This window comes from Enhydra lutris, unplaced genomic scaffold (genome assembly GCF_002288905.1).
Source record: "Enhydra lutris kenyoni isolate GAN:26980312 unplaced genomic scaffold, ASM228890v2 scaffoldscaffold12, whole genome shotgun sequence".
Classification (NCBI taxonomy): Eukaryota; Metazoa; Chordata; class Mammalia; order Carnivora; family Mustelidae; genus Enhydra; species Enhydra lutris.
In genome coordinates, this window is record NW_019154096.1 from 74,199,265 (window position 1) to 74,226,841 (window position 27,577).

Below are 27,577 nucleotides of genomic sequence, written 5' to 3' on the forward strand. Positions count from 1 at the left end.
AACCTCTTGGCCAGAGGCAGGCTCCTGCCTCTCAATCCATCTTGGCAGGGTCCCCAGTGCAGGAAGTGTCTGAGGATACGAATGGGACACAGGCCCAGACGGGCCCAGACTCCCCCAGGTCCCCTTTCAGCTGCCCGCCCACCCTCTACGCGGTGTCCGAATCCCGTGTGCTTTAAACCTCAGCAGTGACTCCACGAGCACTTTCTATAGTGCCAGAGTGCAGTGAGCAGGGGACGGGGGAAGCATGGACACACACACAGAGGCAGCTCTTCTGAGAGCGTCTGGGTAGCCTTCCTCACCCTTCATCTTCTCCCATCTGGAAATACGGGTCGTGGCTGGTAGGTTGTCCTTAGAACACATCTTAACACAACTGTCGACTACAAACCACTATAAAAAAGACTGGACTGGTCTTTGGAAATGACATTTTTACCTCAGACAGTTAACAAATTCAGAGTTGTTTTTACAAAAAGGTACCCTGAAGTCTAAGAGCTTCCTTAAAAAAAAAAACAAAAAACAAGCAAAGCCACCTCTCCAGACTGGGAGCTCCGTGCTGACAAGGAAGTGGCCGCTTCTTACTGTGTTCCTCCTGGAGCCTAACGCATGGGAATCCACACACGATTAACTGAATTCTGAGTGCCTGACAGAGACTTCCTGGCCGTGGCCCCAAGATTACAGGAGTTCATCTGTGTCTGTTTTTTTCTTTTGCGTGGACAGTGAAGTTTGGTTCCAAAAAGAAAGGCACATAAAAAGCATTTAAGACCTTCACTGGTATGATTTTAAGCACGAAACAAGATCAGATTTTAAACGCATGTCAGCAGCAGGAACAAACACAAGCATCTGAAAGCCACAAGCACGTTGTTTTCTACTTGCTGTGGGTCCACAGGATCTAGGCAGCCCCCGCTGGCCAGCCCCACGCAGCTGCAACTCTCACACCCATCACGTACCCTAGTCCGGCAGCCTCTCCGTCGGGTCACTGTCAGGACTCCCGACTCACGGACCCGGAGACGGAGGCTCGGAGCCTCGTGCCATAGTCCACGGCAGCAAAAGCAGAGATTCAAACTGAGCTCAACTCCAGAGCACCCAGTGGAAGGCCACTCGTGACCTGCCCGGCAAAGGCCAGCAGGGCAGGAGGAATACGGTGAAATGCGATCGGGATGGGCTTCAAGACGGACTCCCACGGACTTCCGCTTCCCGCCCCCCCCCCCCCCCCCCCCCGGTGGCCCAAGGGGGCCCCCAGCTGTGTCCTCTTAGCCCCGCCTGCTGGCTGCCCCTGCCCCACCACACCAGTGGCTTCATCCAGGTTCCTGGGATTATTAGAATCTCAAACCCTTTCCCTTCCCTAATAAAGGGGAGGCAGCCAGATCACATCCCACAGGGGACCATGGGACACGGCCACCCACTCAGCCCAGCTAGAAGAGCCTCTCCTTGGTCCAGGAATCACACTTCCTCCTCTGTGGGGGCCCCAGCTCCCCTCATCCCTCCCCCACCCCAGGGCCTTCACCAAAACCAAAGCCCAGTGTCCTGCAAGCAGACAATTCCTGGCAACTCCTCAGGGCTTCCCCTGTTCCCCCTTCAGCACCCACCCAACCTTCGCTGCCTCCCCCTCCCGTCCCATATCTCCCCACCCCACCCCCACCGACTCGGAACACCATGCAGGGGCTCTAAACATTAGGTCCCAGGCTCCTACGAGAACTACTGATAGTTGGGTTCTTTTCCTAAAAAATGCGTTTAAGACCCTCCCCACCCCATCCTCTTGGCTAGAGCCATTTCTGGGGCTCACACCCACCCCCAGGGATGGAGCCCTGAGAGGTCCACTGGCCTGAGCCCTGCCTCCAGCTTTGTTCCCGAAGCAAGAGCCCACTTTCCTTCCCACTGACCACTGACCCGGGCAGGAAGATCTGGATGCTCCAGGAAGCTACTTCTCACCAGGCGGGAGGCGCAGCTTTCCTTTCCTATAAGCAGGAGGGGCCCTGAGGCAGCTGGAATCCCAGCAGCTAGGCCGCCCCCCGCCCCCTCTCGTGCTCAGGGCCACCTGTCCGCAAACCTGACCCCACTTTAACTCCACGAGAGCCTTGCAGAGAAAATGGCACAGTCCCAAAGACCCTCACCTGTTGGAGGGAAACTGGCCGGTGGCTCCGGCTTCTGACACTGGGCGGTGAGCGGCTCTGGGTCACCTGGCGTCTGGCCCTGCAGAACGGGTGTACCTGTCACGTCAGATGCGCGTCTGAGGAGCTGTGTTCCCAAGAAGGCTATCTCGGCCCGCCCCCCACCCCCCGACCACGTCTGCGGGCGCGTGCCTTGTGGCCACGGGCAGAAAGGGGCGAGCAGCCCCAGTTGAGGGCAGGTAAGCTGGGCGGTGGCTCTCTGTCTGGATCATTAGAATCATCTGGGGGCTTTTCAAACGACCCAAGGCAGGTCCCACCCCAGGACCGGGGACTCAGAACCTGAAGGTGGGGGCTGGGCTCAGACCTTCTGTCAAAGCTCCCAGGTGATGTCAGGTCCAGACAGGGATGAGGAAGATGGGGCCGGAGAGGGCCAGGTGGAGGGCAGGGCAGCCTCCGGGACAGACAAGCTGGAGGGAACTCAGCAGTCCCTCCTCACGGCCACCTGCAACTCACAGCCCATAGGCCACTCCCTTCAAGACGCCTTCCCTGACCTCAGTGCATGTGGCCAGGAGCCTGGGTCCTGCGTACCCCCTGCGCCCCGCCCCTGCCTGGCTCCCCACCCTGCTCATTGTCCTCTGGTTGGGAGATCTGCTCCCTGTGGGCGGGACCACTGTCAGGCTTTATCAGGCTGCTGTCCCCAGGCCTGGCTCCGCCTCGGCCACACTTTGTGCCACACCCCACCCCCCAACAGCTCAGGAGCCCTGAAAGGAGGAAAGGCCCACTTCCCCTCCGTGTGCCCAGAGAAGGAAGAGGCAACAAGGAAAGCAAACCCACCCCACATAGCCCACTCTCTCGGGAATCACCCTTCTCAGCACCTCAGGCCTCCCTATTCGGGTGCCATTTTACTCCTGAAACCACCCCGCAGAGACGTTCCTGAACTCACACTGTGCACCCGCCACAGGCCAGGGGCTGCGGATCGCGGACCCCACAATCTGTTACAAAACACTAACTATGACTCCCTCCAAAATAGCTCCACTCAGCCATGGACATCTAGGGACAGACACAAGCCTCCCCAGAGGCTAACAGGATGTCTCCCCAGATGTACTGCCTGTAGCCTTGAGAGAGGCCAGAGCGATTTCCAGTGGGCTCTGGGCAGGCGGAGGTTGGGGGTGGGGGGTAGCATTAGGAGGGTCCAGGTCACCAAACTCTCCCCGCCCAAATCTTCAGCAGTGACATTATCTCCAAGAGGAGATGTTTATTTTTTACAAAATAATATGTTCCTGCTTACCTAAAAACCTAAGTTCCCCAACTGGGTCCTTCACACACCAATGGTGCCCAAATCACAATTCACCAAAGTGTGGAAAGCACCAAGAATTTCAGAGAAGGGTCTCAAAAGAAAAAAGGACAGGGAAATCAAGGTGACAGAAGAAGGGTATAGGAAGAAAAGCTCCAGTCTGATCAGAACGGGTTCTGTGTTTTACGGAGGGCTACGATCCAGGCCTAAAGAGATGTGGGTCCCCCTTCTGGGTGCAGCCACAGGGACCCAACCCAGAGCAGGGCCTTGGGGACCCCTGGCTCAACATCCAGCCCCCTGTCCCCATTGTCTCCATCCCCCACCAGGCAGCCAGCAGCTGGTTCCCTTCAAGGATGGTGAACAACACACACGATATCAAGGGTCAGACTTTATCTTTTAAATGCACAGTGTGCCTGGGCCAAAAACAAAACAAAAAGGCTTTCCAAGATGCTTTCCAAATTCCAGAAACACACTGGGCTGGAAAAACGGAGCCCAGTTTCCTCTTATTTTTAATCTAACATTGGCGAGGTTTATAATAAAAGAGAATTACCTATTTATTTGCTTACCTTACGTGGAAAGACAATAAATTGGAAAGGCTTCATAAATCTCGCAGGGAAGTCCTTTAAACAAGGACTGTCAGCAGAAATCCCTAAATAACCTTCTGCCAGTCTCTAGCAATCACCTCCACCACACACTCTTTTTCCTTCCTGCTTTTGTACTAATCTTCTAGCAAACAAATCCAATCAAGCACCAAAAAACCTTTTTTATTCTTATCGAGGTGACACTCCGAAAAACACCCGGGAGTCACCGGCTGCTGACGAAGGCGGCCCCGTGAAAATCCTCCGCAGAGACGACCCCAGGGGATGGGCCGAAGGATACCTCTGCACCCCCGAACGCAGCCACACTCTGCCAGACCCTGGTAAATCAGCGTGCATCGAAGCACACCACTGGCCAAGCAGCGAACAGACACCTAATGACACAAAGTCCTGCTCAGACTGATGGCAGGTTTCGATGGGTCGGCCCACCTGGGGGCTGGCTGGTGACAACAGTATGTCTGCTCCCCGCCCTAGAACCCCAGCATCAGTGGGGCTGCCTGGATCCAGGCGGCCGCTGGTCCGGTCAAGTTCGCCCATCCCTCTCCCGCCGGGAGCGAAGGCAGCAGGCTGGCACTCAGAGCAGACCAGGCTCATCCAGGAGGCCCTGTCCCTCGGCCCTGTTCCTCCCACGTTAGCATGACTCGCAAGGCAACTGGTGGATGGGGCTGATTAAAACGACCTTCGGCAGCTCAGAGAGCAGAAGATGGACAGTCTCACACTGAGGTTTCAAGGACTGTGCTAAAAATAAGTTTAAATAAGAGGCAGAAGGAGGCTCGTGGATAATCAAATGAGCAAGACTTGAAAGAGCTGCTGTAATCAATTTACATATTAGGAAAGGAAAATTACCATAACCGGAGGGAAAATTTCTCCAAGCCAAAAAGGTTTTAAAAAAAAAAAAAAAAATGAGACCAGCAAACCACTCCCCAGATGTAAACGGGTCAGGAAACTGCCCTCAGAGAGCACCGCCCTGACAGGCCCATCCGCTCCCAGAGCCTCGAAGCTTCAAGGCTCCCGGGTGTGAGCTGCACGCACAACTCAGGGAACCCAAACCCACCGGCGTCCCCATCCACAGGCTCGCTCGGATGGTCAGCTCTGCGGAGGTGCACTTTTGCGTTCGGTCCCCCTGCGGTTCCCGCGCATCAGCCGTCCCCGAAGACCCGTGTCCCAGCGAGTCACCGAGTTTCCCTGAGCCAAACACACAGAGAACAGCCAGCCCGTGAGCGGCATTTCGCTGCCCTTACTACGGATGCACCAAGTACCTTTATTTTTATATCCTCCTCCTTGGTACACTCCTGGTACTCCAGAAAATGCAGCTGTATGATTACTTATCTACCCGAGGAATGTATTTTCCGTATTCCCGAACACACGCCAAGTTCTTTCTTAACTGGCTCCCTTTGAAACAGTCATCTGACAACGTGCACACCTCGGGATGTTCCTGTTCTCCAGCTGTGCCGGGGCATACAGGGCAGCACCGGGCTCACCCCGCCAGCCAAGCACAGCGGCTGCCCGTTCCCTTCCCTCCCAGGCCGCTGGAATGGCAGGATCCACCCAAGGGAGTGGCTTCTCACCTAGAATTTACCCTGTGAACACAGCCGTGGAGCCCATGGCAGGGGAGAGGGAGGGCCTGGGAAGGCCCTGGACAGCCTGGAACCACCGTCCTACTGTGCGCTCACAGCTGTGCACCACCGCCACGGGCCAAGACCCACTGAGAGCTCTGACTGCCCTGGATGGCGCTGTCTTGCTTACTGACACCCTTCAGAACATCAAACACTTTTCTGTTACCTGTAGACATTCAACTTTTCCCATAAAACTCCAGCCTCTGAGCAGGTTAAGTCTTCCCACCCCTCCCCAAGGGTGGTGCAGGGAACCACAGTTACAAGGCTGTGATGGCAGGGTGTGCCCAGAGGACTGCACTGTAGCCACGCCCTGTAGGCTCTCCAGCCTGGGACAGCACTGTCCTCTGAAGCCCCCAGGACAGGGGATGCCAACCTTCCTGCCACTAACCCCAGGCTCTAGTGTCCTTGTACTGAGAAGCTCCCCAAGTCCAATATGCATGTGTCTGCGTCTCCAACCACTCACTGGATGGCAGCCCACAGACGACCTCCCCCCGGAGGCCAAGGATGCTTAGACGTGAATTTCAGGCCAGGGCCAAGGTCAGTTTGAGTCAGAGCTCGCAGGCATCAAAGGGCTTCCTAACACACACACACACACACACACACACACACACACACACACACACACGATGCACCGTGAGCCCCTCCAGCAGGAGGAATGCTCTCACCCACCCTAAGTGCTGGGGCCCTAGTGGGGAAGCAAAGAACCAGGACTGAAGACATTTCCAGCAGCAACCGGAAAAATCAATAAATGTAGCGATCCCCAGCTAGCAATTTAAAAAATTCCCAGACTCATTTCATAAAATTCCTCCCAACTGAACGGAAATAGGAGGATATTAAATACCACGGAGAGAGCCAGTGGATTTGGCCCCCCATGCAATGTGGCAGGGGGCGCGCTCTCGTGCATGTCCCCACTGCCTCATTAAATACCCCTCCTCAGAGACCCTGATCCTACCGGGAGCAGAGGTACTGGGGTGGGAGGCTGAGGGGGCAGCCCACGGCTGGATCTGGCAGCCGCTGACCTTCCCACAGGGAAGTCCTCCACCCCCTCCAGGCTCTCCTCCAAACCACTGCAAGAAGGCAAAAGGGGACCCAAGTTGTCTCCCACTGCCCCGTGCCCCCAGGAGTCACAGAACACGAATGGCCACAGCACCCAGTAAGTACGCTGCCTGCCTGCTCCAAAGCCACTTCCCCCAAGGAGGAGGAAGGAGAAAGCTGCCAGCAGTGACGTGGTGGTCGCTCCTGATCCCTCTGGCCCTGGAGCCAGCAGCTGTGGTGGACAGAGGAGCACCTGTCTTTGGGCACCTTCCAAGAGGGGCTGGCAGGACATTGTGCGGAGGAGGGTGAGCAGCTGTCCCGGGGATAATGGCCTGAGAAGCACCCTGGCCTGTATGTGTGGGTCTGGAACTCACCCCTCTGGGGAGAGAAAAGGGGACCTTTAGGGGGTTTCATGGGGCAGACAAGATTCCAACTGCAGGGACTGACCCTGGGTCCACCTTATCCACCCTGGGCCAAATGCCTGAAGTCTCAGACATCCTTAGGATGGCATGGGTCCTGCTCCTCAGGGAGGCCTATCGCTGTGACTAGAGAGCCCCTGAGCCAAGTGAAACCCCTGGGCATCAAAGATGTGCCTCACAGGCCACATCTAGCTACCTCGCCGAACTTCCGAGACCTGGCCTTTCTACTAACAAAAAGGGGCAATTTCCTCCGTGGCCGGCAGGGGCAAGCCGGAAGGGGCGAGCCGGCAGGGGTGAGACGTGAACACAGAACACAACTTTCCTCGGTGCTGGAAATGGTTCTGCAGCCACGTGCCGTACCTATCTTTGGCCAAACTTGCAGAACAGCAAGCGGGAAGGTGAAACTGACGCGGGAAAATTACACCTGTGTGAGTCTCTCAAAGTGCGCCCCCACGAAAGACCAAAACACGTAATAAAACAGACGTCCTCCCCTGGGCAGTCAACCGCAGTCCCAGCACGGTGACCCCAGCCTCCAGCCCCCCGGGGAATCACCTCCGTCCCAATCCCCACCCCCAGAAGGGTCTCCACACAGGCAGGAAGGACCCCGCTGCACACACGCTGGCCGTGTCCCTGAAACTCAGCGGTGCTTTGGAGCAATCTTATCAGGGAAGACACTTCCATCACCGCCATGGGGGAAAGGAGAACTGAGACTCCCCTTCAAGCACTGTGCCTTGACTGACCTTACCCCAAAGTCTCCTCCATCCTCAGAGAAGTTCCCTTTAATCTAAGTGCAGAGGCATCCGGTCCAGCCAGGAATGGACAGGCTCCCCCAGCCCCTCCCTGCTCCCTTCAGAAAGATCCCCAGTGGGGTTGGGTCTACCCTTGCTGAGGACTGCCACAGTCATCCCGGGGAAGTGTGGGACACGCATGCAAGGGCCAGCCAGTAGCCCTCGAGAGCCCCTGGAGGTCCCCCCAGCCAGAGGAGTCCCCATAGGGAGGGACCCCAAGGCGTGCCCCAATCCAGAGAACTCAGGGACCCCCACTGAAGGAGAAACAGAGGGGCAGAGCTGGAATTCACCCAAGGTCACACAGCAAACTGAGGGCAGAGCCAGGACAAGACTTGAGCCTTCCCTTGCTGGCCCCTTTTTTAGAGGATCACCACCACGCGTGTCCCTGAAGATGACCAATGGGGGCAGGGGGGGGCACAGAGGATAAAGTGACCGTGACAAAACAGCCTTCAGCCCTTCTTGGCACCCGGGCTTCTCTGCAGAGGAACATAACAGGGTCATGTCCAGGAGCCCAGAATGAAACAGACACTCAAGCTCTGGTATGAAATGAGCTGGCTGAAGAGGACAACCGAGGCTGCAGCCCGAGTGCTTGAGCAGAAGCCCCCACGCGCGACCCACCGTGCACGCAGCCCAAGCACCACCACCCCGCCAGGCCCCCGGGACCCGTCAGTCTGAGCGCCAAAGACTCTTCCGACAGCTCCTCCAACCCCCACGTTGCCCACCGAGGCCACAGCGGGTCCAGTCCCCCAGGCCCCACAGCCATCACTCTAAAATGCCATGTCTTGGAGCCCTGGGTGGCTCGGTCGGTGAAGCATCTGCCTTCGACTCAGGTCATGATCTCAGGGTGAGTATCAAGCCCCAGATCGGGCTTTCTGCTCAGCGGGGAGTCTGTTTCTCCCTCTCACTCCCCCTCTGTTCTCTCTCTCCCTCTCTCACTTTCTCTCTCTCTCTCTCTCTCTCTCTCTCTCTCTCTCGTGCGTGTTTATGCAAATAAGTACAGAAAATCTTAAAAAAAAAAAAAAAGCCATGTCTGGCTGTGGTGATCTGAACTCAGGGCCACCCCGCAACCCTGTGGGCCCTCTCTTTGCCTCTTCAGACCCAAGGTCCTTCCCACTCCCACACCTCATTCTCTGCACTCCAACATTAACTACTACTATAACAGTAATAATAATAATAATAATATCAGTAATAATTAATAGTAATAATAATAACAGTAATGCCCACACTGGAGATCTTCCTCAAGGCATATGTCAAGGGCTTGCCATAATTCATTCACTTCTCCCTCCCAGATTCCCAGAGCACCTATCACCCCACCATGAAGACCCTCCGGCACAAGGAAGTGGGGTCACTTCCGAAGAACTTTACCAGGGGGCAGGTGTCCCCGACGGAAGGGCCCACCTGGAGGTTATGTTCTTAAGCTCTGCACAGCACATCCTCTGTCACAGGGGAGAGAGCGCCGTGTCAATTCCTCCAGCAGGTCTGCATCACCTACTGCCCACCCATGCCGTGGAGAAGCCCCCTGCGCCCATTCCAGTTCTTGAAAGGTCACCACTATGTTGCTAAAGTTCAGGATAAACGCCCCTTGCTCTCGCCTGGAAGCTGGCGCACAGCAGGAGCTCGATTTGCTGAAGAAGCAGATTTTTATTCAACAGGTCATTTTCAGAAAAAGCAAATGCATCTCAGTGTCACTGCATAAATTTCCACAAATCAATCCACATTGAATTACTTTATCATAGAACGTAAAAATTTTAAACCCTATGCATAAAATATGATGCATCTGTTTTTATTTGATCTACAAAATTATAAAGCTTTCCTAAATCTCTTAAAGGTGGTTTTTCCAGTAATGCATAACTGCTTAATTGGGAAGTGTACAAAACATAATTACACCGCCTAACACTACAATATTGCTTATGGGAATATCTTCGTTCATGCGTTCTTCTTTATTTTGTATTTAATCTCTATTAAGATCTCTATATGAAAACAGATAGGTACACTAGTCTTCATAAACATCATAAATCATGAAGTCATTTCATTCCTAACCCAAGTCCAAAAGCAGCCCCCAAAGAAACCGCTAGCATCCGAGGACTTCCACTTCTCATACTCAAGCAGAGTCGTAGCCCCAGACATCTGTCCCTGTGCCACTCGGCCAGGTCATGGTTAAGGTTAACGGCTGGAATTTCTCTCACAGTAAATGTCTCTGTGTGTAAGTCGAAAGGTATCCCAATCTTCCCCCGGAAAGCAGCTACCCAAAACAGAAAGGGCAAAAAAACTCAAGACCACAGTTAACAACCTCAGATCAAGGAGTAAGAGGCCCCTTAAATCACTCACCTGAGGACACCATGCATATCCCTCCTCCAAGCTCACCTTGACCCTACCACCTGGAACTCATGCCAAAGGCTCCAGATTCTTGAAACCAGATGGACTTCCCCACACCCCCACCCTGCCTCCCAATTGGTACACATACCCCCATCCTCAGAATTGAGCTATCTGAGGGGCACCTGGCGGGGGCTGCTCTGTTAGCATCTGCCTTCAGCTCAGGTCATAACTTAAGGGTCCCCAGATGGAGCCCCAGGTTGGGCTCCCAAATCAGTGGGGAGTCTGCTTCTCCCTCTCCCTCTGCCCCCCCCACTCACGCACAGGTGTAAGTGCAGACGCGCGTGCACACGCTCTCTCAAATAAATAAAACCTTAAAAAAAAATTGGGTTATCTGAATACAAAGCCGCTCTTCAGACAGCTTGGTATGGGCAGAAGAGGCAGGTCAGAACCAGCTCCATCATTTTCGAACTGGGAGCCCATCCACGTGGCTTGTGAGACCCCCTCCACCGACTCCCTAAGTGGGGGGAGATAACCCAACCCCCTCACTGCCTCAGGTCAGGGTTGTTACTAAAAAACAAAACAAAGTACGCATGTCTCGCTCGTGTCTCACAAAGTGTTTCTACACACAGAATAAAGGTAAGCTGTCATCTATGCGGAAACACAAGCTATCAGCCTCAGCGAAGCCTACTAATTAATAAATCCACTGATTAAGATACAAGGGTCTGCCAAAAAATGTGTTTAATTACATTTCAAAAACAGAAGGTGTTGTCCCCAAATCCGTGTTTGGAAACACAGGGAAGGAACACCGCCGGCTTACAAGAGTTACCTACCAGAGGTTCACCGGTTCACTTGCGAAACGAAGCGGACAGGCCTGGCATTGACCTTGTCGGTCGGTGCTCGCCCGCTACACCCACCCTTGCCGTGTGTGTGCGCAGATTTCCAAAGTGTGCTTCCCTAAAGTGACTCACCTTGTACTAAAATATAATTTGTAAAACCAACTTCTCCCCTTGCCAGCATGCTGTGACGCTCAGCCCAGGCCCCGTTGGTGGACACCGCTGACTGGTCAGCAGAAAGTTCCATGGCAAGAGCATCTGAGTACAGATCCAGCTCCACTGTGAACGGGGACACGCAGAATTTCCCTCCCATCCCCAGGAAAGCCTGGTGCTGTTCTAAGGGGTGGAGAATCCCTCTTAAACAAAACAAAACAAAACAAAAAAAACAGACTAGTTCAGGCAGAAATCCATATTTCTGTTTCCAAATCTATTCATTCAGATTTTGAGGAGGAGGGGGTTATTCAAGACATGGAAAATCTTTCAATCATTTGTCGTGCCAAATGTTCAATAACTAGACTCAAGAGTATGGATGTGTGCTGGGGAGCGGTTTGTTGCTCGGGAAGGACAGTCGTGTGTGCAGCTGGCAGGTTCTGGGCTGGCTGCACTAGGAGCCACCCGGAAGGGTTTGCTAAAAATAGAGCTGTTCTGGCCCCACCTGGAGCTTCTCCCACAGTAGGCTGGGTGCAGCTCCAGGAGACCGACTCCTGGCCAGCCGGGGCTCCAGACAAGCCCTGCTCCAGAGGCCACCCTCTCAAACCACCTGGGCACAGGCCCTCCCTGGGGACAGCACGAATCACTCATGCGAAAACCACCAAGCCCACAGGCAGCTTCTTACCACTTGATACACGCACTGAACCCGTGGGCTCCACTCACGGGCCAGGCCAGAGCAGGACCTGGGGCAGGGGCGGGCTGAGGGGTGCTGGCACTCTCGCTGACCCAGCAGGGCGCAAAGGACCCTTTGGATCCGGGACTCTAACTCTAAGATGGTATTTTAGAGGGATGTAGCAAGCCATGTAGCAGGTAGCTTGAAAAAGGCAGAGACGGAAGGGGACTTAGTCCCTGGTATCTGACCACCCACCGCAGCCCCAGGTACTACCCATGGTTCCCACTCTTCTTAGACCACCACCCCCATCACCAAGAATGATGATGATGAGGTAAGACAACCAGCTAACACCTGAGCCCTTCCCACATGTATCAGCCTTTAGTCACTGTGCACCTCTCCCTGGGATTTTCAAGTGGGAAAATGACATTTTGGCCCCTGACCTCTGAGATGCCCTCGCATTCCAGTGCCAGCTGCCTCCCAAGGGCATTTTCAAGGATCATCTTGCTTTCCAAGGGAGATTTTTTTTTAAAGGCATGAATTGAGCCCAAAGAAGTTGCTGGTCCATGAAATGAGCAGCCCACCCTGAAGGCAACAAACTGTCCCTTCCTCGGACCCCAGTAGGACATCTTCCAGAACACAGCTCCCCACCCCTGCACCCCCGCACCCCTGCTTCGCCATTTCATGCTCACAGGACCCTACTACTCGAACCTGTAGCCCAACAGGAAATGCAGGGCGGGAGCTCTGCCCAGGGTGGTCATGTGCGCACCCACACAGTGCCTGGCCCCAATGGGCACCCTGTCAGTCCCCCTGAGTGGATGACTGTCCTGGGAGGAGATGAGCAAGTACCATCCTATCTCCAGGGCCGGGGGCAGGAACACATGCAGCAAACTGGCCACCCAGCTGGGCCCGGGCCAATCACCAGAGCTGCTGCTGGCCAAGGGGCCACCACGTGCCAGGAAGGCAACCCCAACAAGCCATTCTCCAGGACAGGCCCCAGCCCTCCAACTGCCTGCTCGGGGCCTGGAGATGGGACGGGAGCATGTGAAGGCAAAAGCTGGCAGGGAAGGGGGCGGCCCTAGTGCCTTCGGCATAAATTCCCCTAGGGATGTGGCCAGTCAGGGTCCCTGCACTGTGTTTGATCAACTCTGTAGAGAAGGGGCGGGGAGCATGGGGCTGGCTCTCCAGGGGACCCCACCTGTCCAGGGCAGCGGCAGCTGGAGCCCTGACGTGGCCCATCCTGAGGCAGAGGTAGGCAGCACCCAACACTCCTTTCTATCCTTCTCTCCAAAGTAAGAGAAAATAGGTCTTAAAGAGAAAGTAAATAGTTTACTGGGCATTTCTCAGTAAATAAGGTCTCAGAGTGACCTAATACAGAGTAACATTCCAGTCTAAAAACAATATGAATTTCGGGTTATCACTTTGGCCCCAGAAATCGAGAAGATGGGCTGCTCCCTAGCCTAACCAGCCACCACCGCTATATCCCTGTTTTGTCTTTTTTTTAACAGCACCAGGATCTGGATCTCCCACCCTCAAACACTACTCACTACACACCCATTTCACCTGGCACTTCACCAGGCTCCATAAAACTCACCCATCCTTTGTGTGCAAAGGATTAAACCTCCCATCCATTGTGGGACCGTTTCCCCAGGACCTGGCCCACCATATGTGCGTAGCAAGCCCCATCTCAAAGCCCAGGGAGCCTTCTCTCCTGTCCCCAACACTCAAGGGGAACCCCTCTTTCCACTGCCAATGTCAGGATTCTCTGATCTCCACTGTGGCGGTGTGAGGGACACACAAGGAAACCTGTTCCCATGGGCACATGGCACCTCGGGGCAGAAGAGGCTGATCTATTTGTCTGTATTTTGCATTTTTAAAAATTTAACAAATACCTATGATGTGTCAGGCCTGTTCCAAGTAGTTTAAAATTCGGACCCTCATTTTAGATTCAGATTAAGTCCTCTCCAAGGCTTCCGTGAATCCCAGACGCAGTCAAGCAGCTCTCCCTGCCTCCTCTGCCACGACATACAGTTTCTCAAACCGTCTGTCCCACCTGATGCCTCTTCCCCAGCTGGTCAGTCCATATTTATCTTGTTGCCTTTCCTAGGGTCTTGAGGACAGAGGCGACTCTCCTTGGGCCCAGCATCAGTCTGGGAAGGGTGACATTCACAACCTTTCTGTGGGACCTCTCCTCTCCCTCACCCAAGTGCACAGGCAGAGAACACAGATCACCCCGGTTTCCCAGGTGGGCTGCTGGGATGGCCCAGGGCAAAGCTTCTGGATCTGACCCTGGAGCCTGCCCTGCCAAGTGATCACCTGCTTGCGAAACTCCCCACTCCAGGCAAGGCCAAAAAGTGGTTCTTGCAAGACCCCGCCCCGCCCCCTCCCCCAGCAACAAGAGAACCCAGACCGGCCGCCCACCCGTCCCTCTGCCTTGGCACCCTCTGGGTGCCCTCGGCCTGCCACAGCTACCCCAGATGATGAAAGGAATCACAACAAAACAAAACAAAACAAAACCCAACTTTTTAATCTCTCTGGTGGAGAAACATTTTAAAGAACTAGAGTTATACTTGCAAAGTGCATTTCAAGTGGTTTTGCTGAGCTGGGGAGGGGCGCAGCTTTGAAGCTCTCGGGCCCGCGTGACACACACAGTAAGAACACAAACCGACCAGCGGCCCGTCTCAAGCCTCTTCCCTTTTGCGCCCCTGGGACACAGGGGACTCCACTAAGGCAAGGTCACAATCATCACAAAGAAAACTCCAATCACGTGGAGCTGCTTCCTTTGCCTACAACTCGGGAGCACATCTGGCCAGTTCAGGAAGGAAAAAAAATTACCCACGGTTCAAAGTCCTCCTTAAATACTCAGGAAGACATCATTACAGATAGAATTCCAACTTTAATTCTGAAATCTCCTGGCTTTTGTCAGTTGAAGCCACAGTCTTAATCCCAGGCTTAGTTGAGAAATGAGAAGAAAGGATGTGTGTTTAAAAAAAAAAAAAAAAAAGAAGAAGAAAGAAAAATCCTCCGCCCTGACTGAAAAGCAACCCACACCTTGGAAGAGCAGGAGAAGAAACAGAACCTGCACAGGGGCCGAGGCGGAGAAAAATCGGGGCTTGGGAAACCTGGTGTACTCAGTGCGGCACCAACACGGACATGTGGGACACTAATCAGATGGCCCGTGTCCTGCCGGAGGAACCTTTCTACAGAGCCAGGGAACCCCGAAACATGGAACAGGACAGGGACACACACCTTCTACACCACAGATCCGAAGGCCGGTTCTGAGGGCACCCACGACCCCGGCTCCCATGGTGAGCCTGCATGGTGGGACCAGCCAGGGACATCGGGGTGTCATCTAGGTGGAGACGCCTTAAGACCGAGCCCCGTTCCCTCTCCAGGCGGCGTGGCCCAAAGCAGCTTCCCCCTTCTCCTGTCCCCCCGAGTCCCTCTCCTGTGGGGACGGAAGCAGCATGGAGACCTGTTTGAAACCTGCACAGGGGACTTAAAACAGAAAGAATACAATCATTACCTAAGCTAGAGCCGAGCCAGCACACCGGGGCTGATGGGACCAGCTGGTCAAAAGACACCCCCCTTCCGGGCCTTTCCCCTCAGCCCTCCAGAGCAGGAAGAACCCAAAGACTGAGTGAGATGGGGCGTCTGCGGAGCCCCCCTCCCCCACCAGCAAGGACGGCGGGCACTTCCCAAGCACACATGTGTTCGCAAAAGGGAGAGCAGCCTGGCAGGGCGGGAAGGTAATCTTGTCAGTGAAGGAAAGCCTGTTTTTCAGGAAAATCTCCACCTTGTGGGGACCTTACCCTAAAGGAAGCCAAGGTCAGGGAGAGCTCTCACGTCACCTTCTCCAGCTGCCATTCAGGTGAGTTCATCACCCAAGCAGGCTCCTCTCCAGATTTCAGGACACACCCAACTTCGTGCCATTCCCTTTCAGTTCTCTGATAGACTATTTGAAAAGAAAGCTGCTGCTTTTGTTCACGAGTATGATTTCGAATTCCTTTCTAAGGCCAACACAAACGCAGGGCAGCCACCCAAAGGAGGTTTACCCAGTGGAATCAAGTTTCTGGCCGGTTTTTACAGGAATGGTGCAAACAGACTCTTCCAATTAGATGAAATCCTCCCCATCTTCCCTGTCTCCTCTCCCAGATCCCCCCATGTAGAACACAGGAAGCAACTCCTGTTGGAAGAAGTGCAGCATGAATCCTGTTGGAAAGTGAGCGGCAGCCAGAGGGAGGGAAGGGAGCACCCCACCCAGCACCTCCAGCCTCTCCCCAAGAAAGGGGCACACACCAGCAAGCAGGGGGGCTAGCTTTGAAAAACTCTAAGATCACTAACCTAGACCACAAACTTGGAAATCTGAGTCTGATAAAATGGTACTCTGACCACCAAATACAATTTTACCACCAAAAACCCTAAGCACTGTAAAAGCTATCCACATAGTGTGTGTGTGTGTGTGTGTGTGTGTGTGTGTTGGGAGGGGGTGGGGTAGTTGCATCAGACACCCAGGTGGAAAGCAAGGAAGAAATGAGATCAGGAGCACTGAAGGGGTCTAATTTGGCCATCCCCAATTGTACCCAAGTTGCAATTAAAAGCCCAAAGTCTCAATCAATTACAGAGAAACCAGCTCAAGATGGACTTCAGCTAAACTTCTGGCTCCTTTGGTTACTAACCTTTCTGACCCTTGGTTTCTTCACTGGTGAAACAGCATCACTTCTACCTGGGAGAGGATCCGAGGGTAAATGAAGGAACGTAGATGGAACAACAGCACTGGGCCAGGCTACTGAGCTCCTTCGGGATGTCTGTGCTCTGCCTGGACAGTGAGTCTGGGATCCAGAGGGGCAGAACTATCCCCGTGCATCCAAGAGGGCCCCTGACTGCTAAGCCTGCCCGAGGTTTCTCTCAAGAACCATGCTGTTCATTAACTCAAAAACCGTAGGGAATTTAAAACAGGCCTTGTCCAGGAAACTATCTAGAAATTCCTCCCTGGCATTAGATTGTGAGATGCTAACAAAAGATCACTAATCGAAGACGGAAATTAAAACAAGCCGACTGTGATCTGGAAACCAACCCGGGCCCGAGAAAGACGACTTGTTTCTGAGAAGCCCATCTGAATCCTGGGGAGAACATGCCAGATTTGGGGTAAGCGTGGAATTCTCACTTCCGTTCTGCTCTCAGGGTCACGGGACAGGCTCCCAACGCAGGAGTTCCTCCTCTGCCAAGGAATCTTGCTGGAACCCCACTGCCAACAGCCTGGTTTGAATCCCAGCTCTGCCTGTTGGGGCAGGGGGTGACAGGCAAGTCACCCCAGTGCCTCCTGCGCCTGACATCACCCCCGCTTACTGTGAAGATCAAATACAACATACACCAAGCGTTCATGTGACAAAGACACTAAGTAAATGCTCAATAAACAGTAGTTAGATGTTACCTTCACAAAACAGTAGTACTTAAAAGGCCTGGGTGGAATTGAGTTTCAAATGAAGTCCACCAGGATAGGAAGAATCAAACACACAGAAATTCTTTCAGCTGGGAGAAGAGCGGTACAAAGTGGAGAAGCCCAAGACCATCCTGGCTTTAGTCACGGGCCCATCAGGACCCGCAGCGTGACCAGCGGAGTAAGGCCTGGGTAGCCGCCGCGGCTTCCGCAGCAACTAGGTCGGCGCCATCGTTAGCACCAGTGAAAACACCCCAGCTGTAAGGTGGCAGGAGGGGCGACGGCAGGGACACCGCCCAAGGGACGGGATGCCAAGCCGGCCAAGTTGTGCGTTTCTGCCGACCGAATCAGCCGACCTCCCTGTCCCCTTGGTGGCTGGGGATGGAGGGGTCCAGACAAGAACAAGGCGACCCCCAAGTTGGGGTCCCTGGAGCCTACGGCCGCTGCGGGGTGGGGTGACTCAGGCATGTCCAGACCTGGTTCAGCTCCGGGCCTCGGGGGCGGGTTCGGGACCCACCTCCGAGTCCTGAGTCGTCTGGTGGTTCCTTCCCTGTCCCGTCCCGGGACCCGGAGGGCCGCGAAGGTCTCTGCGGGTGTGGGCGGCGTCCGACCGGACCCCGCAGCCCGGAGTCGGACCCCCCACAGAAATGCCTGTGGCAGGAAGAAGGAAGTGGGCACAGGGGGGGCAGGGGCCATTTCTATCACCTCTAGATGACTTCCCCCCGGCGAGAAACGGCTGCTATTTACAAGTGAAAGGGACACCGCCAGGGGAGGGGCGCTTCCGGCGGTGTCAAGTGGGGGGGCACAGGTACGCGAGCCCTGGAGGGGGAGGGGCGGGGCCACCAGGTACGCTGGTCCGAGGTGGGGGTGGGGGCGGAGCCCCAGGATCCCGGGCCCGGAGGGGAGGGCGGGAGTCGGCAGGTCCGCGAGCCCCAGAGGTCAGAGGGTCCCCGCACCCCGGGAGCCGCAGACGCCCGTCCCCCCAGCAAGGCGGCGCACCCCAGCAGTCCCGGCGCGCGGTGAAGCGCGGCCAGACCCCGCCCCCTCCAGGTAGGGCCCGGCCAGGTGCGGCGGCCAGGCTTCTCCCAGGCCCAACTTCGCCCTCCCCGCATCAGAAGGTCAAGCAGGAGACCGGAAGTCGCCCCGTGGTCCCTCAGGGCGGAACGTGGGGCCTTCCCGGGGCCCCCGCACCCCCAGCGCGCTACGGAAACCAGAGGCGGACACCAGCCTCTCCAGGAGTTGGGGGAGGTGATTTCACTCTATCTGCGTCGGGCAAAATAGCAATTGCGGTTTACCTAGCCCGCAGGAGCTTCGTGAAGATTAATGACTGCGAAATGGTTTTAAGATCAAAAACATTCTAAGATTTTACTTGTAGGCACTTATATGTGCATACTGATATCTGTACAGGAAAATATACTCTTTATTCATTGCCCTCCTGGAGTGACTTCTAGCTCATAACTAGAAATCGCTGAGAAAAAGGATAAGGTACATCTCTTGAGCGCTCCGGTAGAAATACCAGTCCCACTTGGTATCCACGCTGGGCCTCCTGCTCCATCCAGTCCCTGAAGGGCAGATGGAGCAATCGGCCAGCGCCGCAGACCACAGTTCCAACTCTGGGGAAGGGACAGAAAAAAACTTTTAAAATATGTCACCCCCACTGGGAAGAAGATGTAGCGTTTCTCCCCAACCCCACGCAGTTCATTAGGCAAGTGTCCCCAAGTGAGGGCTACCCTGGTGGTCTCTGGTGTTTGGAAAGCTTTGTCTGACCTATCCACACCTCACACAGCAGTCAGCCAAGCTCAGCCCGTGCTAGGAGCCCTGCAACCATCTGGCCTGGCAGCTTGTCCAGCAAAGTTTCCCTGGTGTCACCACAGCTCCGTCCCTCCCAGCAAAGCAAGTCCATGTGACCAAGTGAGACTGTTCCCCTCCAGGGGGAACATTCCCAGTCCCCTCAACTGTTTCAGGACAGGTTGTCAAGCGCTCTAGAGGGCTCTCTCTAGCCTAGCTCTCTAGGCTGGCTCACTGCTGGCTCAACCTGGGAGCTGCAACCCACGGCAGGCTCTGCACCACCCAGAAGAACCTGCGGACACCGCCCCCACCCCTTCCCCAGGCCCACTGGGCCTGAACACGCAGAAGATATGCTGTGACTTTGTTTGTGCTTCCAGGCCTACTGCACTAGAGACATCCATCAGCGGAATAATAAAGTCCCAGACAGAGCTCATTCAACAGGAAAGGTGCACAGACTTTTTCCCTGCCTCACACCCCCTACAGCCAAAGAATTTCACCTGCAGTTCCTCTGTCCCCCGCCCACACACCTGGGGCAGGTACACTACTAGCACTTTCCCATTGATTGGGCCCTTTCCACCTTGCTACTGGCTCTCTGCGAGGCCTCAACATTAGGTAGGCTTTTTAAGTTGCCATACTGGAGGGGGGGAAAAATGCCATTAGGCCAGAAGAGTTGACCTCTGTGGTCTTGGTCTACTGTTCCTTCCCAAAAAACTTCCTGGAACTCCTTGACTCCATAATGAAGTTTTTGTCTGTCCTGGAGTTGGACAGACTGCTGGAGGCCAGATTTCAGGCCTGGCTGGAGCACAGCAATGAGTTTACAACCCCTTGGCTAGTCCCAATGCTGCAGAGAGACCCACTGGCCACCTAAGTTACACGTCTTTTAAAATGGCCCTTCCAGTGCCTGCCACTACGTAGGCTAGAATGAGAGACAGAAATATGGCCACTATTTCTAATCAATCTTCAAGCCAGGAACAGTGTCTTTCAAGTCGTAATTAAGGGCTTATTTTAATGCAAAAAGCACATTTCTGCTGATCAATAGGTTGCTTCTGAAGGCGGTTAAAGCAATAACACAAAGGAAGGTGCTTTTTTTTTTTTTTTTTTTTTGCATTTTACAAGTGGGAAAGACTTTAAGAGCCAAATGAATGAAAAGCACTGCCCTCCCCCACCTTCACAACCACAACAACCCTCCCCCACCCCGACTTTTTTTGGACTCCCAGAAAACAACCACCAAAGACCAGCCCACCAAGTTCAGACAACAAAAGCTCTTGGGGATTAACATCCTTCTAAATACCACCGGGAAAATGAAGTCTCTGTCATTATCTAGGATAGAATCACAATTCCCCATAAAATCAAAAGCATCACTTGCCCCACAAATAAGAACCCATTCATTTTATCTGCATTTTTGTGAACAGTAAGCCAACTTTTGGCCACCATCTGTTAAATTTAGTTATGGAAACAGTTAAAGCAGATCACCCCTAAAACACTGACTCAAGGAGGGATGGTCTTGATAGAGATGGGAAAGTTCACCTGGCCCTCAAGTTCTCAACCAAGTGCACCTCGATAAAATCAGAACAGGCATCAGCCCCCAACGGCAGTCGATGTCTATGCTGATTCCACTTAGGGCAGAGGGACAAAAGAGAAAGGCCACAGTAATAACTGCCACTTGAACCGCGGAGCTGGAACAGAGCTCTGGAACCCCAGCTCCCACGTGGAAGCAGGAGGGCTCCGTGCATGGGGGAAAAAATGCATACAAGAATATTTTCAGGAATGACAGCAGCTGTCCAACCAAACACGAAAACCCAACAGATACTCACTTTAGCTCTACTTTCCCCAACACTACAGATTAAAAACTACTTCAGCATGAGGAATAATAAAAAATAAACGTGACAGTTTCCTGCGACTTAAAATGCCTCAATTTCTGGTAAAGGTTGAATAAGATTTCTTTAAAATTGCGTTTTGAGGGGCGGGGAGGCAGGAGGAGTCTGCTTTTTACACTTTTCTTTGAAGAACCCTTCTCTCTGCCTTTAGAATCTTTACTCCAAAAAGCAGATTATCGAGAAGAGCACACAACGGTCCCCAGCAGTCCAAAAGAGACCACCTTCTAAGAAAACTCTGGAAATGAGACCAGTGGCCCACACTGCCGTGCCAGGCAAAAGGCAGATGAGTATGCCGGTATACCTCTGGTTCCCATCTTGTCCGCAGCTCCCGAAGTTTCTGTGTTCTCGAGCAGTTGGAAGAATGAAGGCCAAACTGCCCCTTGGCTCCCATTGTCAACATTCCACACAAACAATGGTCTGGCTCTCTCCCTATTGTACATTCTGTATTCATTTGTGAATCCCCCACCCCCCCCTTTTTTTGCACAATGTGCAAAGTCCTTCTTTTCACCGGAGAAGTCCTGAATGCCCAAATGCGGCCATAAATCTAGGCTTTAAAACATCGATAATGAGAACTAAACACACACTATAGAATCTGCCCCAACAGTAATTTGTGAGTATCGTGCAAGTCACACTGATGGCTTCTGGATGCCATCCATTAAATCATGATCAAAAGAAACACGGAACACCTTGAAAATGGTTCTGAAGTTTTTAGCAATGAGTAAGTATAATTTTCCAAATCCAAAGATGGGGCTTAAAATAAAATAAAATAAAATAAAACAAACAAAAAAACCCTTTCCATAGGTCTTTGATACATATTCTGTCAAACACAGACTTGAAGAAAAAATGAACTTCTCGAGCTCATCCATGGGGAGAAGCCTTGAGTTTTCCCTCCTTTCCCAATGTGCTGTAACCTTAACAGCCGCAGTGTGGATTAGGACGCGCTCGCCAGCTGTAAGGAAGAAAACGGGTATCTATCCAGGCAGTGTGGCCTCAGAGTGTACCCATTCCAGCATTTTCATGTGCCTCCTAGAAGTTTTTCAGTAGTCCACGTGAGCACTCCTAAGCTAGCGATTCACAGAAGATCATGGAGGAAAAGGCATCCCGATATTTCACTCTACCGAGACGCTTCTGCTAAGCACAAGTACTTCTCTTCAAAGCGTCAGGCAAAATGCACTCCCATTTTATAATTACTGCAACACTGTGCTCCCGCCTCTGTGATGGAATTACCAGTCAGCCACTGGAAAGATTACCTGAGTTGTGCCCTGCCCAACAGATAAAATTCCCTCCCCTGATCACGCACTTTTTTTTTTTAAAGATTTTATTTATTTGACAGAGAGAGAGATCACAAGCAGAGAGAGAGAGAGAGGAGGAAGCAGGCTCCCTGCCTAGCAGAGAGCCCTATGTGGGACTCGATCCCAGAACCCTGAGATCAGGACCTGAGCTGAAGGCAGAGGCTTAACCCACTGAGCCACCCAGGCAGCCCCCCTGATCACGCACTTTATGAATCTAAGTCTGTGGCCTGTATCAGGGACACAGGACACTTAACCTGCTGCTTGTCACTGACAGAGAGATTATTCACAGAGGGACCCAGGCTGCACTCACAGACGACATGATGACAGCCCTTCTCTATTGAAATGACAGCGGTTAAAAAAAAAAGAAAAGAAAAGAAAAGAAAATGACAACGGGATGGCCATTCCACTTTAAATTTGTTCCATTTAGGGAAAGTGGTTAAATGCGGAGGGTGTAACTTTGCATTCAAAGTGATTCATGAAGGAAAAGGACTTTTGGTAAATGGCACTGTGGTGCTGGATCTCAAAGGGGTGTGCCCGGGATGCAGGCCCTTGTTGTTTTTAATCCTCGAATCTCAAGGATTTCAAGTGGTGTGAGCCATCCTGAGCTCCCTTTGCTTTAGTATTTCAAACAGTTGCCAACAATATCCTTTTCAAACCCTGGGCACTGCTTGTTCAGTTCTGATTTTATGCACTCATCATTTACTGACCCTGTGGCTGGCTAGCTACGCTGAACACTGCAAAAGCTGTCAGATCATCTGTAGTTTTGTTCGTTTGTTGTTGGGGCTGTGTTTCATCGACTCTCTTTAAAACACTTGCCAGACTTACAGAGATAATTTCTTTGGAGGGGGGTGTTAAAAGTCAAGAGTAAAGTTATCGATTATTCCCTGAAAGGATAACTGATTGGCTAGTTAATGATTATACAGATAGCAAGTTTTCCTGTTTCATCCTGTGTACACGACCTTATTAACAATGCCAAGGAAAGCAAACTCGACCCTGCAGGGACAGGAACAGGTGTGCCCTGGGTCTTAAAAGGCCAAAATATCTCACAAAGTATGTCACTGGTGTATTTTTACAATGCTAGTAGTGTTTGTTTTTAAGTAGCGAAACTTTTTTTACTTTCCTAACCTTAACAAGACACACTTTGCAAATATTTCTTCTTTGAGTTGATGACTAAGTCCCAGAATAAGTTGCAACTTGTGCCTAGCAAAGAAATACATTTTAGGGACAAAGAAGTTTTTTGGAAAAATCACAGTTAAGAAAAGGTAATCACGCTGCCCCTCCCCCAGGAAAACACCCTTTCAAGGGCCAGTTTCAAAAGATCCCAAGTGAAGTAGTAAATAACACAGGGCTTGGAACTCGAACTGCAGAGCAACACCACCCTCCATCCACTCAGCCTTATTAAGGTACAATCAGAAATGAGGGAGACAACATACCACCCCCCACCCCAGCCTTACCTTCCCAAACAGGAAAAAGGATTAAACCAAAAAATCCTATTGTCAGGTTCAAAACAAGCTCTAAAGCCAAGATTTTTAAAAAATTCCTTCTAATAACTGCTTTCTACAGGGACAAACTGGGGTCCCCTACCCCTGGGGCACAGAAAAACCAATCAGTGCCATAAATTCCCTTTGCCTTCAACCCTCACTCCCTCTCACTGGGGGCAGAGTGGGGGGAAGGGGTGACCCGACATCAACACTTACACTAAACCCCTCAACGCTCTACAGAAATATGCTGGCTTATTTCCTTTGTTTGGTCCTGTTATACTTGATCAAGTGTGAACGATTAAACCGGCTTCATTAAAGGCAAGTGCATTCACGGTTAACATACAACTTCAATGGCAACTGTAAGCATATTTTGCAAGAAGGAGGGCCTGCTTTTTTTGCTTGAAACCTACCATCTCATTAACTTTTCTTTGGGGGGCAATAAAAAGGGCACCAGGTTTCTTGTGGGGTTTTTTTTTTTTTGGTTTTTTTTTTTGGTTTTTTTGTTTGTTTGTTTTTTTACAGGAGACTGTCACAGCAGTTCAGAGATCTGATGGCAGACAAAAGGATTCTTAGTGTTTCAACTCTAGGATACAGTGCTGTTACTTAAGAAAGAAAAAGAAATAAAGAAAGATTGATTGTTTCAATATTAAAGCTGCTCTGACTTAAAGTATTTAATTAGCATTTTGAATATCACTTTATAATTGCTGTAAGAAGTACTCTTTGAAATCAAATGATTATAAAAACAAGATCCTTGAAAGCACCATTACTTCAAAACGTAAAGGATTTATTTAAAAATTTTTCCAAACACTGAAATTCTCCGAAGTACATGAAAACTAGTTCCACTGTGAGAACCCTAGAGGCGGAACAGCAGTCTCAGGTACTGAACACGAGGTTAATTTTAAAACTGTCTTTGAACCCAAGCACCTAGTAGAGACTCTTCTTTGAAAGAGTAGTAGGAGAGTTTAATACATTTCGCCGAAGTCGGGAGGCAGAATCACTTTGTAAACTAACCAAAATATACGTCCCCTCCAAATTATCCATGTCAGATAAAAATATACCAGTCTCTAGAATATCCAACAGAATTGCAAATAAGGCACTTAGCATTTTAAATTCCCAATGCATATTTATAGAATACAATTCTCTTGTCTACCCTTCAAGCCACTCACATCTGACTCTCTAAGAACTTAACCTGATCTCCAATCTTTAAAGAAAAAAAGGTGGGAAAAAACCCAGAAAGATCTGTTTACCCTGGATAGGCCAAGTGAGCCCGGCAGGACGACATAGGCCACTGCCAGCAGCCTCCACCGCAAGGACGCAGAGCGAGCGGGATTTCTACGAAAAATTACTCCTTCCCCCTGTGAAATACTAAACATGGGGACCCCTGGAGCCAACTGCTGTTGGGGGCCGCCTCCGGAAAAAGTACTCGGGGTCGGGAAGGGGGGCACCCCACACACCCGCGCGCACACGAACACGCAGGGTCCGTGACCATCCGCCGCGGCCGAGAGCGAGCTACGGAAGGGTGTGTGTGCGCGTGTGTGTCTCGCCGCGGCCGGCGGTGACCGCGCCGAGCTCCCGGGCCCGCGCGGCCTCCCAGCGCCAGGACGCTGCGTGGGCTGCGGGCGAAGCAGCTACGCTGCGGGGCCTCCCGCCGGAGAAAGGCCCCGGCGCGCCCCGGCTCCCGCGCGCCTCTGCCCAACTTGCCCGGGAGCGCTGGGCAGAGCGGGAGGGAGAGAAAGAAAGATGCTTCCCCTCGGCCTCGCGGGTCAGTCCTGCGCCGCGGAGGACGAGGAGGAAGAGGCGACCGCGGCGGCCCGGCTGTCGCTGTGCCGCGCCGGGTCCCCGCCGCCCCCGGCGCGCCCTCGCCAGCCCCTCCTGCGAAACTTTTTCTTTTTGGTTCGCCCCACCCGAAAAGTGCAGCCCGGGAGGGGGAGGCGGGCCGACCGGGTTCGCCGCGGTGGCGGCGGCGGCGGGCGAGGAGGAAGTGGTGCCCGCGGGAGCGCGGACGGGCAGAGGAAATGCCCGGCCCGCTCGGCCCCCGCCCGCGCCCGCCGCCCGGCCAGCCCCGGGCCCCCGCCCCGCTGCGACTTTGGCGGGCCGAGCCCGGCGCGGCAGTGGCGGCGGCGGCGGCAGATGTGGCCCGGCTGCCCGGAGGAGCCAACAATGCGGGGCCGGCAAAACAAAAGGGTTCCACTTCGCCTCCTTTCCCTTCTTTCACTTGCGCTCCCGGGGCGCCGCGCGGGATCCCCGGCCAGCAGGGGCCGCTCCCCGGGGGCCCTGAGCCGCGCGCGCCCCGGTTTCCCAGCGGACCCCCGCGCTCCCCCCCGCCCCCGCCCCGCAAGCCTAAGGCCCCGCGCGCTCGGACTCCCAGTCCCGGGGGATCCGGCCGTATTGTCCCCGCGGCGCGCCGCGCGCTCGGCCTGGGTCGCGGGCGGCCCCCGCGCGCGCACCCACCGGCCTCGGGGAGCAGGAGCCGGGGGCGCCTAGGAAACCGTCGCCGAGACGCCGCCGCCGCCGCTGCCCTCCGGACGCCGCCGCGCTCGGGATTTCTTTTTTCTTTCTTTTTTTTTGCCAATCCTGATGGGAAGGAAGGTGACCGCCTACTTCGCATTCATCAACTCTCATCACAACAACAAAAATCCTGGCACAAACGGCAGCCGGCGGGCACGATCCGCGGCGGGGGGCGGCAGGCGGGGACCTCCAGGCCGGCTCCCACCACCGGGCGCCGAGCGGGGACACGGGGGCGCAGACCAAAGATGTCCTCGGATGCCGGCTCCGTGTCCTTCGCCCTCCTCCTCCCCCCCTCGCCGAGTGGCGCAGTGAGGCGCGGGCGCGGCGCCCCCAGCCCGCGGCCGCAGGTGAGGCGGGGGCGGCAGCGGCCCCAACCCTCCCCCGGGGCCCCTCTTACCTCGTCCCGGGCCGCCGGCGTCCACTGCGAAGGGCGCCCACCCGGGAGGCGGTGGCGGCGGCGGCGGCTCCCGCCCCTCCCACCCCACCCGGCGGCGGTGGCGGTGGCGGCGGCTGTGCGGCCCCCCCTCAGCGCGGCATGGCTCCCGGCTCGTTCCCTCGCTCCTCGGGCCGCCGCCGGCTCCTCTGGGCCGCTCCCGGGCCACCTTAAAATGACACACGCACACAGGGACACACACACAAAAACTTAATCTCTCCAGCTCCCCGCCCCCCCCCCCCCCCCCTCCGCCCACCCGGCTCCCGATCCTCCCCACCCCAGTCCCAGATCCGCGCCCGCTCGCCGGGAGGGGGCTGCGCTGGGGGTCCCCGGCCCGCGCTCGCCCCGCGCCGCTCTCACCCCCAAGAGGATGCTAATTCCAACTTGGATCGGGGGAGGGAGCGTCCTGGATGCCTTGCGCCTCCCGGCTATTTGCTCTTCTTTATTTGTTTTCTCCTCCGGGGAAGAAGGCGGAAAACGGAGAGAAAGGGAAAGGGAAAGAAGCGGCGCCGGCCGCGACGCTCGGTGCCCGCCGGCTGCGCAGGAGCGAGGCGGGAGGCGAGGTGAGGGTCGCCGCTCGCTCACTCCTCGCTCTTTTTTTTTTTTTTTTTTTTTTTTTTTTTTTTTGGGTAAAGGCGGGGTCTTTCTTTGCAAACCAATGACACAACCCCACATGGGCCGGCCTCGCCCCCTACAGATACTCCTCACTACAAATCGGCTCTCTCGGGGGATTAGTGGCTCCGCGAAAGTGCACACAGGCGCGGCTGGCGGGCGAGGGGGCCGGGCGCGGCGGGCACTCCCTGGCCCGGCCCCGCCCGGGAGGCCCTAGCGGAGCGCTGGGGCCTCGGCGGCGGGGGCGGGGGTCCTGCTACAGCGGCCGGGAGTCCGGCCCTCCCTCCGCTCCCCTTCCTCCTCCGCCCCTTCCACGTGGGGCCC

At 54.1% G+C, this 27,577-nt stretch overlaps 1 protein-coding gene across 2 annotated transcripts in view; it reads right to left on the reverse strand.

The window, feature by feature from the left end:
• Window positions 1–27,150, reverse strand: part of LOC111145392 (C-terminal binding protein 2) — a 153,746-nt gene extending 126,596 nt beyond the window's left edge. For both annotated transcript variants that reach the window (XM_022500265.1, XM_022500266.1), the window contains exons 1-2: window positions 27,002–27,150; window positions 26,606–26,810 (exon numbers count right to left, since the gene is read on the reverse strand). The gene's annotated coding sequence lies outside the window, so the exon portion shown is untranslated. The remainder of the gene's footprint in view (window positions 1–26,605; window positions 26,811–27,001) is intronic.
• Between the last annotated feature and the right edge of the window lie 427 nt (window positions 27,151–27,577).